The following is an 18,657-nucleotide window of genomic DNA, read 5'->3' on the forward strand; positions in this document are numbered from 1 at the left end:
TGTAAATCCGTTGAATACTTAGGTGAGGGTTTAATTCCGAAGAAATCTAATGTAGATGCCATTCTCAAAGCTCCTGCTCCAGTTAACAAGGAACAGTTACTTTCTTTTTCAGGAATGTGCGAATATTACAGTAAGTTTGTAGAAAATTTCGCAACCATTAAGAAAATTATTAAGGCAAAAAGCCATGTTTGTGTGGAAGGATGAACAGGATAAGGCTTTCGTAGATATCAAAAATGATATTGTAAATGCTCCTACTTTAAAACCATTCAGAATAGGATACAAGTGTATCATAACTACTGATGCCAGCTTATATGGTCTTGGTTTCATTCTGTCCCAACGAGATGGTAATGCAGAGTGGAATGTTTCTTTTTCATCTAGAACACTTAATGAAACTGAGCGCAGGTATGCGGTTATCGAAAGAGAACTGCTCGCATGTGTGTGGGCGGTGGAACATTTTAGGATTTATGTTTGGGGCAGCACTTTTGATCTTAGAACAGATCATAAACCTTTAATACACATATTGTCAGTTGGTGGGGGCTGGACCTCCACAGCGAGAATTGCACGTCTGGCATCTAAATTGCAGGAGTATAATTTCTCTGTGGAGTATATTCCTGGGAAAAACAATGTGACTGCGGATTTCTTGTCGCGTTTTCCATGCGAAGAGGGTAGGTACAAAATGAATTTAGTTAAAGATGTTGATTTTGTGTTGAATATTTCTGAAGTGATTCCAAGCCATTATCAGGATATCACTGAACTAAAGTGGAAAGAGTCCCAAGATGCGGATGATATCTATCTTCATCTTAAGAAACATGTGCTGGAAGGTTGGCCTAACAAAAATAGTATTAGATCAGAGTTATCAGAGTTGTTACCATTTTTCCGTGTTGCTGATGAATTGTTGTGTGAAGGTGATTTCCTGTTTAAATCTGGTAAGTGTATTCCACCTTTTGGTGTGCAAGAGTTGATTTTAAAATTAGCACACAAAACACATCCTGGAATTTCTGCAATGAAACGTTTGATAAGGTTGTATTTTTGGTGGCCAGGGATGGACAGATTTATTGATCGCACTGTCAGGGAATGCAATGAATGTTGTGATGGTGATAACATGTTGAAGGTTCATGCTCCGCCACTCAGACCATTTAAGTGGCCTCAAGTTCCATGGAATAGGATTGCTTTTGATATCTCTGGTCCTTTTTCTATTTTACCAGAAACTTCACGTTTTGCCCTTGTCAATATTGATTATCACTCGAAATGGCCTGAGGTCAAATTTGTTGCTAAGGCTACTACGAATGCTGTGATTCGTTTTATTAGAGAGGTTTTTGCACGAGAGGGATGTCCTGCTACTTTAATTTCGGATAATGGAGTACAATTGGTTTCTGCAGAGATGGAGAATTTCTTGAAGATTTGTCAGATTAAACATATTCGCAAATCGCTTTATGAACCCCATGAGAACGGACAGGTTGAGCGCTTTAACCGAGTGTTGAAAGGTTTTGTTTCTGATGCAGTTTAGGGAAAAGGGGATTGGTTGAATGTCATTAGAGAGAAATTATGGAGTTATCATATCACTCCACATACCACTACGGAGATTAGTCCTTTTAAATTACTTAGGGGAAGGGACCCAGCCTCAGATATTTGTCCGTGGTGGTTTAAGGAAAAGTGTAAGAATGTAGTGGAGAACAAAGTTGATATTCAGGAAATTGCCAATAGAGTGGTTTGTTAGCAGGACAAAGCTATTTCATGGTACAACAGCAGGTGGAAGACAAGAGAACATAATTTGGAAGTTGGTGATTGGGTCAGGATTTTGAAACCGTGTCTCGTTGGTAAGGGCATGAGTAAATATGGTAGACCCATTCAAGTTAAAAAAGTGTTCAGGAATACTGTTGTCACCCAAGATGGAACGGTTTGGAATTCAAGGAGGGTAGCTAAGTGTCCTATACAAAATACCAACCGATCTCAGGAAAACTTAATGCATGATGACAAGCCGAGTCATGAGCTAAAATATGATTCTGTGGCATCAAGAATAAAAAACAATGTACGGTCAGAAATAGGCCCATTTCTTTGCAAGATTTTGTATGACTTGTTCTCATTTATTCCCTTTGTTTTTTTATTTTAATGGGGGAGATGTGTTATATTTCGTAATCTAGTGTAAATACATTATTTATATGCACATTAGTGTATTCCTTTAAGGCATGAGACTTGTTATGTTTCTGTATTGGTTCTTGATTCTAAACAGAGTTTTGATAATGTAGCATTCTGTACTTGGAGGGCAGTTGTATCCTGCTGCTATCCTGACAGGAGCTATGCTGTGCTGATCTACAATAAACTACTTAAAAACCTTTTGGATTGGATTCTTACAATTGGTCCCTGTGTAACCAGTGCCACAGCGTCCCCCAACAGCTGACAAGCTTTCACCTTGCGTGTGTGTGACATCCGCACCTCTTCATGTTGTTTGTGTGACATTTAACACCTTCATGTGATGCTGTCAGGAGATGAACAATGCAAGCACATCCATGTGAGGGGCTCAGATAGTGCCACCCTGTGTGATATTATGGCAGAGAAATGATCTTGAAACACTGCCCCGGCTCCGGGAGGGCTCACGCACGGTCAGGTACATCCCTTCTGTGCGTGCTCAGTACCTTGCATCCTTGGAGCTTTGTTCTGTTCTTTGTTTATAATGGATAAAAGCCACCAATGGCTGTGGCTGGTCCAAGCACCACAGATGCTGATGCTTTTGTAACATGTCCAGTCAGTGGTGTTTTTTTAAGCCAATGGCGCGGTGCACTCTGAGGCTTGGGATCTCCTGTTACACGGACTCTTGACAACTTAGGCTATAACACTTCAGACGTTGCTACTCAAATGAGTTTTTATTTTAAGGAACAGCTGCAGTTGTACAGAAGGGTCTGGGCAGCAGCAGGTGCTGGGCATTTTAAAGGGGGGTCTCTTCTTAAAAATCAGCAAACGTAAACACCTAATGCTAACTTTGGTGACAACAAAATGCAGGGGGACACAAAATGCATCCCTGGTGAGGCTCGGGTCCAAGGCCATATTAAGGAGGGGACGGGTCCAAGGCTTCAACTAACTCAGAGAGGGTCCCAGACACGCCCTATGCCCAGCAGTTCACCCGACACAGCTGTGTCATGTTAAAGACACACGGCCCAGGCCTGCAAGTAAGCAACTATCATGGACTAAACAAGTAACAGTAAGGCATTGAGAGGAAAGCTGTCAGGGATGGCGACTGAGCAGAAATTACAGTGACCCCACAGCCCCCCATCTAACTCCCCCAATCTCTCCCTCCCTCTTTCAGTGTAAAACCACCTTCCTCTGGGCCTTCTGGTTGTCAAGGCAACCTATGGGCGTGTCATTCTGAAGAAGATTCTATGGAATGTTGGAGTTAAAATTGTAGATGACAGTTGAGGTGTCACTGGAATTACTGCCCCCCCCATCCTGCCACCTGCACGCGTCTCTGCCTGTGCTCCAGGAAGGAAGGATGAGGGTCTGAAGCACCCAGCAGCTCTCACACCAGCCTCAGCTCCGCTCCTCCCCGTAGGAGGACGGAGGGAAAGATGAGGGTCTGAAGCTCCCTGCAGCTCTCACACCAGCCTCAGCTCCACTCCTCCCCTGTAGGGGGGTGAGGGAAGGATGAGGGTCTGCAGCTCCCTGCAGCTCTTACACCAGCCTCAGCTCCGCTCCTCCCCTGTAGGGGGAGGTAGGGAAGGATGAGGGTCTGAAGCTCCCTGCAGCTCTTACATCAGCCTCGGCTCCGCTCCTCCCCTGTAGGGGGAGGAAGGGAAGGATGAGGGTCTGAAGCTCCCTGCAGCTCTTACACCAGCCTCAGCTCCGCTCCTCCCCTGTAGGGGTAGGTAGGGAAGGATGAGGGGCTGAAGCTCCCCGCAGTTCTCACACCAGCCTCAGCTTCTCTCCTCCCCAGTAGGAGGTGCGAGGGAAGGATGAGAGGCTGAAGCTCCCTGCAGCTCTCACACCAGCCTCAGCTCCTCTCCTCCCCTGTAGGGGGGTGAGGGAAGGATGAGGGTTTGAAGCTCCCTGCAGCTCTTACACCAGCCTCAGCTCCGCTCCTCCCCTGTAGGGGTAGGTAGGGAAGGATGAGGTGCTGAAGCTCCCCGCAGCTTTCACACCAGCATCAGCTCCTCTCCTCTCCAGTAGGAGGTGCAAAGGAAGAATGAGAGGCTGAAGCTCCCTGCAGCTCTCACACCAGCCTCAGCTCGGCTCCTTCACAGAGCAGGAAGTACGGGAAGAGTCTCTCTGTGAACGGGGCCTGCAGGAAGGAGTAGAGAAGCTCCATGGATTCAGCATTGTACAGGGATAGCCGCCCCCCCTCGTAGTCCAAATATACCCCCATCTTCAGGGGCTTCTCACGCGGGGCCAGAGGGATCCAAGGGGAGGTGAGAGCCTTGTATTGACCCCCCTGCCCCAGTACAGCCCAGACTCCCCCCTGAGGTGACCATGTGAAGAAGCCCTTCTTGTTCACAGACTCTGCTGCGACCCCCACATGCCACTCTCCCCCCTCCTGCAGCAGTTGCACCTCCCAGTAATGTGTGCCGGAGGTGAACCCCTCGCTCCCCAGCACACAGGGGTAGAGGGTGAATCTCTTGGGGGTGTCCGGCAGGGTCTGTTCTGTGTATGTCCCTTTCACATGTCTCCGCCCCTCAGACAGGAGGAGCTCAGGATGAGCCGTGTCAGGATCCAGAGTCACTATCACTGCAGAGAAGAGATTCACAATTAGAGATTTAATGACACAAATAAAGGCTGTAATTACTGCTTCTGTTTTACATATGATTAATTTACACCACACCTGGAAGGAGCACGCTGTGCTAGAGAGCGCGCGGCACTAGACTGCTCACTACCCTGAAGCACGCATTCATCTAGTGCACACACTACACCAAACAACACACTGCACTACATTGAGAGGACATTCTACTACACACTACACTGCAGAAGCATATTACATCACACACACTGCACACATTGCACTACACAAAAAAACTGCAGCAGACAGGACACTGTACTAGTCAGTACACTGCATTAGATTTCAGAGTAACAGAGCTACTAGAAATTATACTGTACTTGTCATTACACTGCATTAGATGGTGCAGAGTAAGCGATCCACTAGAAAGTGTACAGTACTACTCAGTACACTGCATTAGATGGTACAGATTGACGAAGGTACTGGAAAGTATACTGTACTAACAGTACACTACATTACAAGGCACAGAGTGACAAGTATTGGAAGATATACTATACTAGGCATTAAACTGAATTAGATGGCACAGAGTGACAGCCCCACTGCAAGGTATACAGTACTACTCAGTACACTGTATTTGATGGTACAGAGTGACAGAGATACTAGAAGGTATACTGTAGTAGTCAGTACACTAAGTTAGATGGTACAGAGTATAAGAGCTACTAGTCAGTACACTGCATTATAAGGTACAGAGGGACAGAGATACTAAAAGGTATACTGTACTAGTTAAAGTGCTGAGTTGAGGAAGTCCTGGGATCCCAGTACTGGATAGCATTGCCCTATTTGGAACATAAAATATTTTCAGAGGAGGACTGCTCAAGGCCCAGGACCTCTTAGGCCTCAAAAGGGGTTCATGCAAACGAATTTTTGAGTTGGTACTCCTCCATTGTATTTGAGAAAAGTAAGCAAAGAGAAAGAGTTTGAGTCCTCTTTTTTGGAAACAGCTTAATGTGTTTATTTTCAATAAAGCTTTTTTAGAAAAATCCAATTAGTTCAGAATCTCACTGGACAAAGGATGTCTGCCTGCATTACACGGCACTGAGTGACACAGCTAATCCAAGGTATGCACTACTACTCAGGACAATGCAATATATGGTACAGAGTGACAGAGCTACTAGAAGGTATACTGTACCAATCAGTACACTGCAGAGAGACAGAGTTTCTCCAAGGTAAAGAGAACTACTCAGTACATTGAATTAGATGGTATTGAATGACAGAGTTGCTCCAAGGTATACAGTACTAGTCAGTGCACTGAATTAGATTGTACAGAGTGACAGAGCGAGTAGAATGTGTACTGTACTAGTCAGTACAGTACGTTAGATGGTACAGAGTGACAGAGCTCAGTGGCAGCTCCTCCATATTGGCGGAGGAGCATCACCCCACTGCCTGGCTCAGAGCCAGCAAATGTAAAATAAAACAATGTTCTTGCTTCATTTTCTTTTACCCTTGCTGGTTCTTAGCCAGCGGTGTTGGGAGGGGCAGGCCGAGGCATGGGAAGGGGGAGGAGGAGTGCTACGTGCACTCCACTCCCTAAGTGCGCATATGTGTTTTGGCCGGCCAGCTTAGGCCGGCCAAAACAAAAGAGCGCACTTAGGTTTTCTCAAGCCCAGCTGCATAGAGCTGCCCGGCAGTAGAAACCCCACAGACTCCCGGTCTGAGCAGGGCCTCTTAGCCCAGGTATTGGACAGGGAGTCTGTCCCAGGGGCTGCTGGGATTAGCAGGCAAGAAGAGCAGAGGCAGCGTGAGGAGACGGAACGCTGGAGGAGGCAAAAGGTAAGAGGTGAGTTTATTATTATTTTTATATTGTATTCTCACTCTCCCCACCGGGCGATGCCTCCCGCGTGACACCTCCCGTGTGACCACACCCGCCCCACCACCCTTTGTTAATAGTGGCTGCCGCTGCCAGACCTAGTTGACGGGGCACTGTTCTATTAAGTACACTGCCTTAGATGGCACAGAGTGGCAGAGCTACTCGAAGATATACCACACTAGTCAGTACATAGCAGTAGAAAGTACACAGTAACTACTAGAAGGTATTCAGTACTAGTCAGTACACTGTTTTAGATGGCACAACGTAATAGAGCTATTGGAAGGGCTATGGTACTAATCAGTACACTGTCCTAGATGGTACGGGGTAGCAGAGCTAGACAAAGGTACATTGTATAAGTCCCTTTACCCTTTCTTTAGCTTTATTCGATTTTGTTTAAAATCATGAAAGCATACATTTAAAAACATTCATGACAAAAATTACATATAAAAACACAAAGTGGAAGAAAGATAAAACATTAGTCCATGTTGCATGAAAAAGTTCCTTTGTTTCATAGTAGAATTCATGATTTTCCATGCCCATGGCCAGTGTACATTGTTACAGGGTGGTTGAAGGCGGTAAAGCCATGGCCACACAGTGCACGCGTATTTCTGCCCTTCGGGTGAGCTGACTCTGCCCCTAGTTTAAGTCTAGGGGTATATACCATGCTCGGGTAGAATTTGCGTAAGTCCCAGATGGATATAGGGCCAACACCTTCACGGGGGTACAAAGTTTGCAGGTAGGGAACGACTAAGCCACTTCTAAATTTTATTAGAACAAGGTCACCGTCAATATCTTTTTGTAGGGGGCCTAGCCAACCCACCCTTCTAACAGACTTGATGGTACCGTCAAAACCTAGGGGCAGGGGCCTGTTTTTAGTTAGCCAGTATATGACTTTGTTAAGTAAGTCTTGTTCCCGCTCAGTTTTTCCATGTTTGATTTCTGGAACTCCCGCAAGAACACACACGAAGGGTGCAGCCTCCGGGGGTAGCTGTATGTGAGTTGTATTCTTATTAGACTCTACTTTGTAGCAATATGTTGTAAAGGGCCCGGTTTGTGGTTAGCTTTAGGTGCATTGGAGGGTGGAAGGATAGGGCCTAGGGGGTGAGTTTGGTTGTTACTTTTAGTACCAAGTGGGTTGGGACCAATTGATGTTAAAGAATTTTCCGTGCGGGTTTGGTTGGCCTTTAGACAATTCTCTATTCCCGACAGCCTATCCTCTAAGGTGGTCATTTTGGCAATCAATGGGGAAATGAGTGAGCCAACCGTTTGTTCAATCTGGGCCAAAAAGATCGAATTGAAGGAGGTTATCCATTGGTCTATTTTTTCTTCCAATTTTTGTAAGGGGTTAGTTGCAGGCAGTGGGGAGCTAAAACAGAGTTTTTGTTGTTTTGATTTATTCCTTGTGAGCTTGACCCCATCCCACTTCCTTTTGCTAGATGAGGACTGCGAAGAAACAGTGTTTGGTGTATTAACGTTTTTGAATTGGGCCAGAGGGCTGACGGTTGGTGTTGACATGCTGGTTCGTTTAGCGAGGCACGGGGAGGAACTTTTGATTTCATTTCTGGGTTCCACGGTGGCATAACTTGTTTTGCAGAGGGAATTTAGTTCATCCAGCAGCGAGAGGTGTTGCGGTATGCCCTTGGTTGGGTCGGGCGAGTGGTTGAAGAATGTGCTAGACTTGGCAGGTTCATTCATATTGGCGGTGGACGGAGATGGCCTGCATAGAACTTGTGACCCTGAGTGCAAGCCTCTCTGGCTGATAGATTTATTAGTCACCCCCTTGTGTGTCATCGTGGGGTGTGCAAGTGTTAAGCTATCACAAGGCTGTAACGAGGTCTCCAGAAAGAGTTTTCAACTAAGGTTCAATTTATGATCCCTTGCCAAACAGACAGGAAGGTCATAAAGTTATTACCTTGGCAGTGTGGTGGGGTCAGGGGGAGAGGCCCCGTCCCGTCCTCCTCGTGCCTCTGAGGGCCACAGAGGGCCCGCCCTTTGCTCGCATCCTCGCGGGACGAGGGAGCAGGCGGGTCTTTATGCGCCTCCAGGCGCGTGGGAAAAGCGCGTTGTGCCCCTGAGGCTCCTGGGGCTTGTGGTCCAGAGCGCTGGACCGGCGGAGCAGAGCCCGGCCGGTCGGTGAAGGCGGGGGGCGGAGCTAAGCCCGGCCGTGGGAAGGGGAACCGCAGAAGTCACTTCCAAAGACTGGACGTATAAGTCAGTATAGTACATTAGATGGTGCAGAGTGACTAAGCTACTAGAAGGCAATCAGTACTAGTCAGTACACTAAATTAGATGGTACAGAGTGGTAGAACTACCCCGTGGTATACTGTACTAGTCAGTACAGCACATTAGATGGTGCAGAATGACAGCGCTACTAGAAGGCAAAATGTACTAGTTTGGTGACCCAGGTAGAGTGCTTTAGGGAGGCTTCCATTGGTTGGCATTGGTAGATGTAGTGAGTGTAGATACAGCTGTGATTCCAGATCTAAGTCCACACCAGGTAAACTCATGTACAGACACCACTCTGCAGATCTTGCTGTTGGTCCCCATCTGTTTTAGATTCTCACAGACTTTGCAGACACTGCCTTTGGGTTTAGCAGTCCACAGACACTGCCTCCCTATCCCTATTAGACCTCAGCCAGGATTTGGGGATCAAAGTTAAGGTTCTGATTAGACGTGGTGTAAACGAGACAAATTTGGTTGTGACGTGAAGGCGAGAAAGACGAGGTCCATCTCTTGGGATATCGAATCTCAGGCTTGTATTTGCAAGGTCCCTGTCTAGTCTTAGGAATGTCTAAGAGGAAATAAACATTTCGACAACAGGTCAGTGCCGCTAGAGAGGATCATTTTAATCTGATAAACTTCCAGCAGAGGCCGGTCCCAGGCCTGAGCTAAGCTCTAGTGAAGTCAAGACTACAGGAATTTGTGGGACGGTTTTCACTTTCCCCCCAAAAATTATTACAAAATACCAGTATTTAGAGAAAGAAAGCACCAGACATAATTTGTAGGTTAGAAAGTTACAGTGGGAACAAAGCAAGATTAAAATGTGGGTTTCTGATTATTTACAAACATTTTGAGGCCGGGTATCTTGTAGAAACACTACAGGGGCTGAGCCAGAATATCTTACTGAACTCTACCGCCCTGTCAGAAGCCACAACCCAAAGATTTCTATTTGCAGTTCTGTATCAACACCAATTTGACAAAAAGTTGAAATTTCTACCTAACTGGTATTCAAAGTTACACAATATTACTACAAACAAGATTACCACACACAGTATAACCACGTGCAGTATAACCACATTCAGAATTACCACATGCAGTGTAATGACATGCAGTATAACCACAAGCAGCATAACCAAGTGTAGTATTACCACATGCAGTATAACCACAAGCAGTATTACCACATGCAGTATAGCCATGTGCAGTAGTACCATGTGCAGTATAGCCACATCCAACATATTTGTGTGCAGTATTATCGCATGCAGTGTAAGATTTGGGGGTCTCTGGTTGGCACAGGTAGGTACTTGTGACAAGCAGGGACCCTCTCCTCTAGTCAGGACAAGGGAGTTACCCTCCTAAAATAACCCCTGCTCACCCTCTGGATTGCGTGGCGCGAGCAGTCAAGGCTTATTTCAGAGGCGTTGTAAGTTAAGCAGTTATGACCACATACAGTAACCCAGTGACAACACTACAAATGGACACCACACAGGTTTTATATAAAAAATAAGTAGACTTTATATAGAGTTACCACAAGACCATTAAACAACAAAAATACACACTATGATTAATTTAAGATGGTAGATTTAAGCTTAGTTCAGTTCAGTACTTAGATGCGACACTACGCGTCAATGTACCTTAAGTTGCGTTGCACTTCCACGACAAGCAATGTCGAAGCGATGAGAAATGCGGCAAAGTTCAGGTGCAAAGAAATAAAGGTGTGAAGATCTTCCAGATGCGGCACGGTTTTCGGGGATGCGAGAAGCTCTCGGTCCGATGCGTTGACTGCAGCGGCGACACCCTTACGATGCGACGGAAACAGCTCCAGCGGTGACGCTCTTCTCCAAGATGTGTGAAGCTTCCGCTCAATGCGATAACTACAGCGGCGACATCCAAGATGCGACGGCAGCAGCTCCGACGGCGGCGCACTTCTCGGGGATGCGAGGTGCTCTTGGTCAATGCGGTGCAGTGCAACAGTTCCAGCGGCGACGCCCTCCTTTCTCCGGAGTTGGGACGGCAAGCACAGCGACGGCGACACGCTCCGACCTCGTTGTGAGATTCTTCTCCTGATGCAGTGCAGTGCGACAGCTCCAGCGGCGACACCCTCCTTATTCGGAGTTGCGACGGCAGCAGCAGCGACACGCTTCCTCTTTGTTGCGGCATGCTTCTCTCCGATGCGGTGCAGTGCGACAGTTCCAGCGGCGACACCCTCCTTTCTCCGGAGTTGCGACGGCAGGCACAGCGACGGCGACACGCTTCTTCTTGTTGAGTCGCGCTTCCAGCTCCTTGCGACACGCAGTTCCTCTGAAGGCCCAAAACAGCAGCAGGCACTTCCAAAAGAACTCTGGGGAGCTGGGGGGTGAAGTCTGTTGTCCTTGAGACTTCAGCAGGAGGCAAGCTCTTTTCCAAGCCCTTGGAGATCCTTCACAAGTTGAAACCAAAGTACACAAAGTTCCTTTCTCCTTCCTTTGGCAGTAAGGCAACCACTGCAGGCCAATCCCCCAAGCAGCACTTCAGCTTGGGAATAGTCTCTCCTCAGTTTCTTCAGGTTGCTCTCCACAGTAAAGGTTTCTTCTTGTAGTCCAAAAGTGATCCAATTTCATGGGATCAGGGACCCAATATTTATACCCAGAAATCCTTTGTTCTCTGAGGGGAGAGGGGCCTTTGCCCAGTCCAAATCAGTTCTGAAGCACTCTGTTTACCAGACTTCTCCTTTCCTTTCACAGTGCAGGGCAAGCACAACAGACGCCCCACAGGAGGTGGAGTCTGTATTGTGGAAGGCAAGTACAGTCCTGGAGTACTCTGTTGACAGAGTTCAGGTGCACTCCTCCCTCCCATCAAGATGCAGATCAGCCTGTCTCCTGGAATTCCCCAGCCCTGTCACTTACAGAAACCAGACATAGGAATACACAAACTAGCAGAGGCAGGTTTGAATGGTTAGACAAGCAAATACCTACTTTCTAAAAGTGGTATTTGCAAACACAGGATATTAAAATAAACTTTACTAAAAGATGTATTTTATTATTCTGAGTTCAGGCATACTAAACTCAAATTTCTACCATGTTCTTTGAGACTGTTAAGATTGTAAAATGTAACAATTCTAACAGCCCATGCATCGTACACGGAACCTTGTGAAGGACACTGCCAACTCGGGAGATTTAGCTCCCAGAAAAACTGAATGTGGGAAACCACCGTGTTATCTTTTGTATATTGACGAAATTTGAAGAATTGTGAAGAATGTCCTAACGAAATTGAAATAGCCTTGAAAAAGCCCTGGCGTCATTCGCCACATAGGGCGAAACACGTGTCGGCTGTCTGTGTCTAATGTTGAATCAATAAAGGAACTCTTTGGAAAACTTTAATGAAAATGGAATGAATCCCTTATATTTGAATGGTGCTTGCAACTAAGCGAAAAGGATTTAGCCTTGAACCAATACATTTACAAAAAAGGAACATATACTCACACCTATCTTAAAACTTGAAACTTTGAAGCTCATAGGGTCCAGAGCTTTGAGTATGGTTCCCTCGTCTCTATACAAATTCTAAAAAAAGATATGGGTCTGTAAATCTTGGACCTTTTGCTTTTGTTGAAACTTACAATGCACCCTGCCCTTGGGCCTACCATAGGGGTGACTAATATGCAGAAAAGGGAAGGTTTAGTGACTGGGAAGTGGGTGCACTTGCCCAGTCAGCATGACAGTACCAGACTGCACACAGGCTCTGCAATGGCAGACCTTAGACACATTTTACAAGGCTGCTTCTGTGGGTGGCACAACCAGTGCTGCAGGCCCACAAGCAGCATTTGGATTACACGCCCTGGCACACTCAGTGCACTAGAGTAGGGTCCGACAAGTAAACCAAATAGCCAAACATGGAACCACTGATTAGTACATCAATTTACAGTAGGAAGCACTTGCACTGTGGCACTGGATAGCAGTGGTACAGAGCCCAAAGCATCTAACACGGCAAAAATACATGAGGCAACAACAAAAATGAAAGGGAGACCCACGCCAATGGTGCCAGGTCTAACACACAGTATAAACACATACAGCATAAACATGTGAAGAATTACCACACGCTGTACTAGCACATGCAGTATTACCACATGCAGTATTACCACATGCGGTACCACTGCACCAGATATTATCGGAGACACATTCCGCTTTGGCAGAACTGGCACAAATTGTAGCAGGAAAATGACATGGAATTTTGGTATTATCTGCAGAAATCAGTGCAGCAGTACTCTACTGTCGTCTTTTGTTATGAGTGTGTCTGTACCTGGCATGAGCGCAGATGTGCATGATGCTGCGGGCCTCGGTGTGGGTGCAAGGTGTGAGTGTCGACTGTGAGAGAAGATCTTATAAACTGTATGCGTGCACTAGGTCAGTGTAGATACATTTGTTGGGTCATTGAAGATGCATGCACAAGGACAGTGTACGTGCATGTGTTAGGTCAGTGTAGACAGATGTGTGTGTTAGGTCAGTGTAAGTGCATGTGCTAGGTCAGTGTAGGTGCATGTGCTAGATCAGTGTAGGTCCATGCGCTAGTTCAGTGTAGATGTATGTGCTAGGGCCATGTAGGTGCATGTGCTGTGTCAGTGTAGATGTATGCGCTAGGTCAGTGTAGGTGCATTCGCTAGGTCATTATGGGTGCATGCACGAGGTCAGTGTAGGTGCATGTGCTAGGTAAGTGTAGGTGCATGAACAAGATCTGTGTAGGTGCATGTGCTAGGTCAGTGTAGGTGCATGTGCTAGGTCCATGTAGGTGCATGTGGTAGGTCAGGGTAGGTGCATGTGCTAGCTCAGTGTAGGTGCATGTGCTAGGTCCATGTAGGTGCATGTGCTAGGTCAGTGTAGGTGCATGCTTTAGGTCAGTTCAGGTGCATGCACTAGGTCAGTGTAGGTGCATGAGCTTGGTCAGTGTAGGTGCATAAGCTAGGTCAGTGTAGGTGCAAGCACTAGGTCAGTGTAGCTGCATGTGCTAGGTCAGTGTAGGTGCATGTGCTAGGTCAGTGTCGGTGCATGCACTAGGTCAGTGTAGGTGCATGTGCTAGGTCAGTGTAGGTGCATGCGCTAGGTCAGTGTAGGTGCATGTGCTAGGTCAGTGTAGGTGCATGTACTAGGTCAGTGTAGATGCATGTGCTAGGTCAGTGTAGGTGCATGCGCCAGGTCAGTGTAGGTGCGTGTGCTAGGTCAGTGTAGGTGCATGTGCAGGTCAGTGTAGGTGCATGTGCAGGTCAGTGTAGGTGCATGCACTAGGTCAGTGTAGATGCACACACTAGGTCAGTGTCGACACGTGCTTGAAACAAACTAGTCAATGTTCCTATAAGGAGGAAAAACATCCAGAGAAAAGAAGCGATAACTTGAGTAGTTCTACTACTCTATGTGCCAGATGTGAGTTGTGCAGGTTTAACGGCTCCTTTATTCTCGAGTTACAGTCTTGAGTGACCCACAGACCGATTCTCATGGGGCAATATGCCCGCTCTCAAGTGAGTACTACTCCTTGATCTTTCTAGTGGCACTATATTAATTCAGGTCATTGGACTCTTTTTCTTTCCTAAATAACTTTATTGATTGGTCCTGAAGAAGCGCTTTGGATCTTCTTCAGAGACCGTGAGATAGCGCGAAACATGTTGTCCTAAAGCATACCCATTAGGGGTATACTACATAACTAGCTACAGAGGGACATAACACCCCTCACAGCAGCACTCATTTCTTTGCATCTTTTTAATAAAGACAATGAGATCACTTCTATAATAAAATGTCCTATACTCCCTCCAGTCATTTTATAACCACACATTTAGGACTTCAATAATAATAATAATAATAATAATAAAACCATTTCTAAAGCGCCTGGTTACACTAAACACTGTGTGTCCCCGCGCTATGATTGCTGTCAGCCCCCTAAGTAGCTGTTAACACCAGGCTAAGAGACAATGCAAATTCTAGCTGAAGATTAAGTATGTAGAAAAAGGTAGGTTTTAAGTTTAAGGCGAAATCTTACTTCTGATGGTTCCATACGGAGTTCAATGGGAAGCTCGTTCCAGTATTTACCCGCTAAGCACCTGAATGAGCGGCCTCCCATTCTAGCCTTACGGATGCGAGGTACCCTGAATAGCAAAGTTCCCAGTGATCTCAAATTATGTCTGGGACAATGAATGGTTAGAAGCTTTTGTAAATACGCTGGGCCTTTCCCTTGGGCAATGGGATGCGCGAAGCACAACACTTTAAACCTAATGCGTTCCTTGATGGGGAGCCAGTGAAGTGTTGACAGGGCCTGTTTTCCTGATGCTCTACGAGGCAGGTTCAGCACCAGGCGTGCAGCAGCATTTTGAACACACTGCAGCTGATTAAGCCCTTTCTCTCTTAGGCCTATGAGCAGGGAATTGCCATAGTCAAGATGGGGCGTGACTAAAGCATGAATTAGAGTTTTCCTGGCACTGATAGGTAGAAGATCTAACACTTTGCGTGGTGTTTTAAGGCTACCATAACATCTTCCTATCACTTTACCAACATGTTGTTTAAAGGATAGACTAGAGTCTAATAGGACACCTAAGTTCTTCACAGTCTCCGAAGGAGAAGGTGTCGGACCTAGTTCAGGCGGCCACCACGCAGGCGACCAAGTGGATGGAATTTTACCGATAACCAACAGCTCAGTCTTGTCACCATTTAGACGCAGACAGTTCTCATTCATTCAGCTTGCTACTGCCGTGAGGCAGGTGGAAAAATTGATTGCAGCTTCATTCTGTCCCTGGGTAAGTGTGATCATTAATTGAGTATCATCGGCATATGTGAAGATGTCTACTCCAAATGATTCCACAATATGAGCTAGGGATTCCATATAAAGATTAAATAATGTCGGGCTCAGACTTGAGTCCTGTGGGACCCCATGCCTCAACCCCCGGGGGGAGGATTTGAATGGAGGACAATGCACTTGAAAACTTCTATTCTTGAGAAAAGATCTTATCCATTCGAGGGCCGAATTACCCCCACAGCTTTATAAAAATTATGTTTGACAGAAAAAAATTATGTTTGACAAAAGATGTCCAAAAAAGTGACCCTTCAGGGGACCAGTAGGGCATTGCAGCGTCGGACCGACGAGGAGCACCAGCCCAATGATGGAGCATGACATTCTTCGGGGTGTGTGAGGGCATCATGATAAGGACGCATTGTCCCCCACTTACAGAGCAGTAGAACGGTTCAAGTTATCTCTCCTTATCTCTGGACGTTTTTCCTCCTTATAGGAACATTGACTCTAGTTTGTTTAAAGTATCTTCTTGGGAGCACGAGTCACTGGACCTCCCAATCGCTCCCTGTGTCCCCTCTCTTTGTTTAAATACTGATATATGTGCTTGGTCATTGTAGTCATTAGAACTCAGAATGAATTTACGATAAACTTAACATGAATGTCCAAAGGGGAACAATGATTTAAACAAAGGAAATGCTGCAGCACATATAGCAAATCAAGTAAAAATCTACAAACGTCTGGAAAAGACAAAGGGCCAGATGCATCAAAGGGTTTTGCCCATTCTGTGTCTATGGTAAAATGTGTTCATGCCTATGGCCCATAGTTTACAGACACAAATCAATCAACTGTACCCTGACCTGAGTGCACATTACAATTAAATACTATACCATACCATACCATTCTATACGATCCCACCCCATAGCACACCACACCATCTCATCCTACCATAACATTCCATACCATACCATACATGCCAACCATAGCACACCACACCATCCACCACATCATAATGTTCCATACTATACCACCATAGCATTCCATAACATACCATTCACCATAACATTCCATACCATACCACACATGCCATACCATTCCATAGCACACAACACCATACCATACCATACCACCCCATCCCATTTTCATGAACAGTAACATACAGAGCTAGTCATCTATTAAAACGAAAATCCACAGCATATAGTAACATTAATTAGAATATTTATTTTAAAGTCAAGGAGATAAAGCACAGCACGTCTGGCAGTCAAAGTAAATCCAGTAAACTGTACTTCGTGGAACTTGGAACCTGGTATGTAAGATGCAGGGAAGCATCATTACATTCCATGTTCCAGCAAACAGTGCACAAAGATTAATAATAAAAAGAGCATCACATGACAGAGAGAATGTAACACATCTTATCCCTAAAAAAAAATTATCAATTCAGATATCTGCAAGGAAGTCTTTTAGGTCTAATATTACTTTTGCTCTGGAAGCAATAGAAAAATCTTTTTGCACAAAATTGTGAGGAAGACTCTTCAAGTTATGTACATGGTTTCCATAGTTGTCCTCTGAATGTGAAATCTGTGGCTTATGCACCATGTTGAGATCACTACATTTAGCAACTCTACGAACATTCCAAATTCTCCCATCTTGAGTGACAACACTATTTTTGAAGACATTTACTACTTTGATGGGAGGATAACATTTAGAAAATCCTTTGACTAAAAATCCAGGTTTTTTTATCCTTACCCATTCTCCCACCACAAAATCAGGAACTTTGACATTCATTTTAGAATCAAAAAACATTTTCATTTTCTGTTGTTTATCTTCAACATGCTTAGCAATATTCTCAACATTAACAACAGTATTGTTTTTATTCAATTTTTTGATCCACCAAGAACACATATCAGAGGAAGGTTCCCTACCTTTAAGAAGCACAAAAGGACTCACACCGGTGACTGAATGGGGAGTAATACGATACGTCCATAATCTTTTCCTTACAACCTCCAACCAATCTTCACCAGATGAAACAGCACCCTGAATACAATCCTTAAGAACACGATTAAAGCGTTCAACCTGGCCATTCTCCCTAGGTTCATATAAAGATGTAGTATGATGTTTGATATTACAACTTCTAAGAAATTCTTCTATATCAGAAGAAATAAGCTGCATACCATTATCCGAGACAAAAGTCTCTGGAACTCCCTCACAAGCAAAAATCTCTTTTAAGAAAGTAATCATCACTTGAGATGAAGCATTACCAACAAACTTCACCTCAGGCCACTTAGAATGATAGTCTACCATGACCAAGGCAAAACGAGCATTAAGGGGAAGATGTTTGAAAGGACCTGAGATATCGAAAGCTATTTTCTGCTAAGGAAAACTTGGCCAAGACACTGGTTTGAGAGGAGCAGAAGACACAAGAAGCATCTTATCACTGTTTATACATTGTGGGCATTCTCTTACCATTCTGTCCACCATCTTATCAATGCCAGGCCACCAAAAGTTTGCCCTAACAAGGCGTTTCATGGAAGACATACCTATATGTCCTTGGTGAGACAATAACAAAAATGTTTACTGTAATGAACAAGGAGGAATGATTTTACCAGCTTTGAACAACAGACCACCAAACTCCTCAATTTCGGAATAAACATGACCAAAAGGAGCTAAATCAGCAGACATATTTTTTTCTTTGGGCCATCCTTCCCTTACATAACCAAAAATTTGCTGGCACAACACATCCTTGCTCAATTCTTCAAACCACTCTTCTTCACTTACAGTCATAAACTCCTGAGAAACACAATCCCCAATAGAAGCAACAACATCATCATCTTGCTCAACCACAGCAATGTTATCATCACTACAACGTAATCTCGAAAGAAAAGCAGCAGTGACATTACTTTTACCAGGTACATAAACAATTTTAAAATCATACTCTTGAAGACGGGAAGTCAAACGAGCTATCCGCGCGGTGGAATCCACCCACCACCAGGAGATAAAATCCCCACAAGAGGCTTATGATCCGTTCTAAGAGTGAATCTATTTCCCCATACATAATTTCGAAAATGTTCAACTGCCCAAATACACGCTAAAAGCTCTTTCTCAATCACTGAATCCTTTCTGTGGAGGACAAAGT

General features: G+C 45.2%; 1 pseudogene across 1 annotated transcript in view; it reads right to left on the reverse strand.

The window, feature by feature from the left end:
• Positions 1-2,842: 2,842 nt before the first annotated feature.
• The window catches only part of LOC144754207 (E3 ubiquitin-protein ligase TRIM39-like), a 214,047-nt pseudogene continuing 198,232 nt past the window's right edge, over positions 2,843-18,657 (reverse strand). Inside the window, exon 6 of the transcript XR_013594682.1 lies at positions 2,843-4,713. The product of XR_013594682.1 is annotated as an E3 ubiquitin-protein ligase TRIM39-like (transcript). The remainder of the gene's footprint in view (positions 4,714-18,657) is intronic.

The sequence above is a fragment of the Lissotriton helveticus genome, chromosome 5_1, assembly GCF_964261635.1.
Source record: "Lissotriton helveticus chromosome 5_1, aLisHel1.1, whole genome shotgun sequence".
Classification (NCBI taxonomy): domain Eukaryota; kingdom Metazoa; phylum Chordata; class Amphibia; order Caudata; family Salamandridae; genus Lissotriton; species Lissotriton helveticus.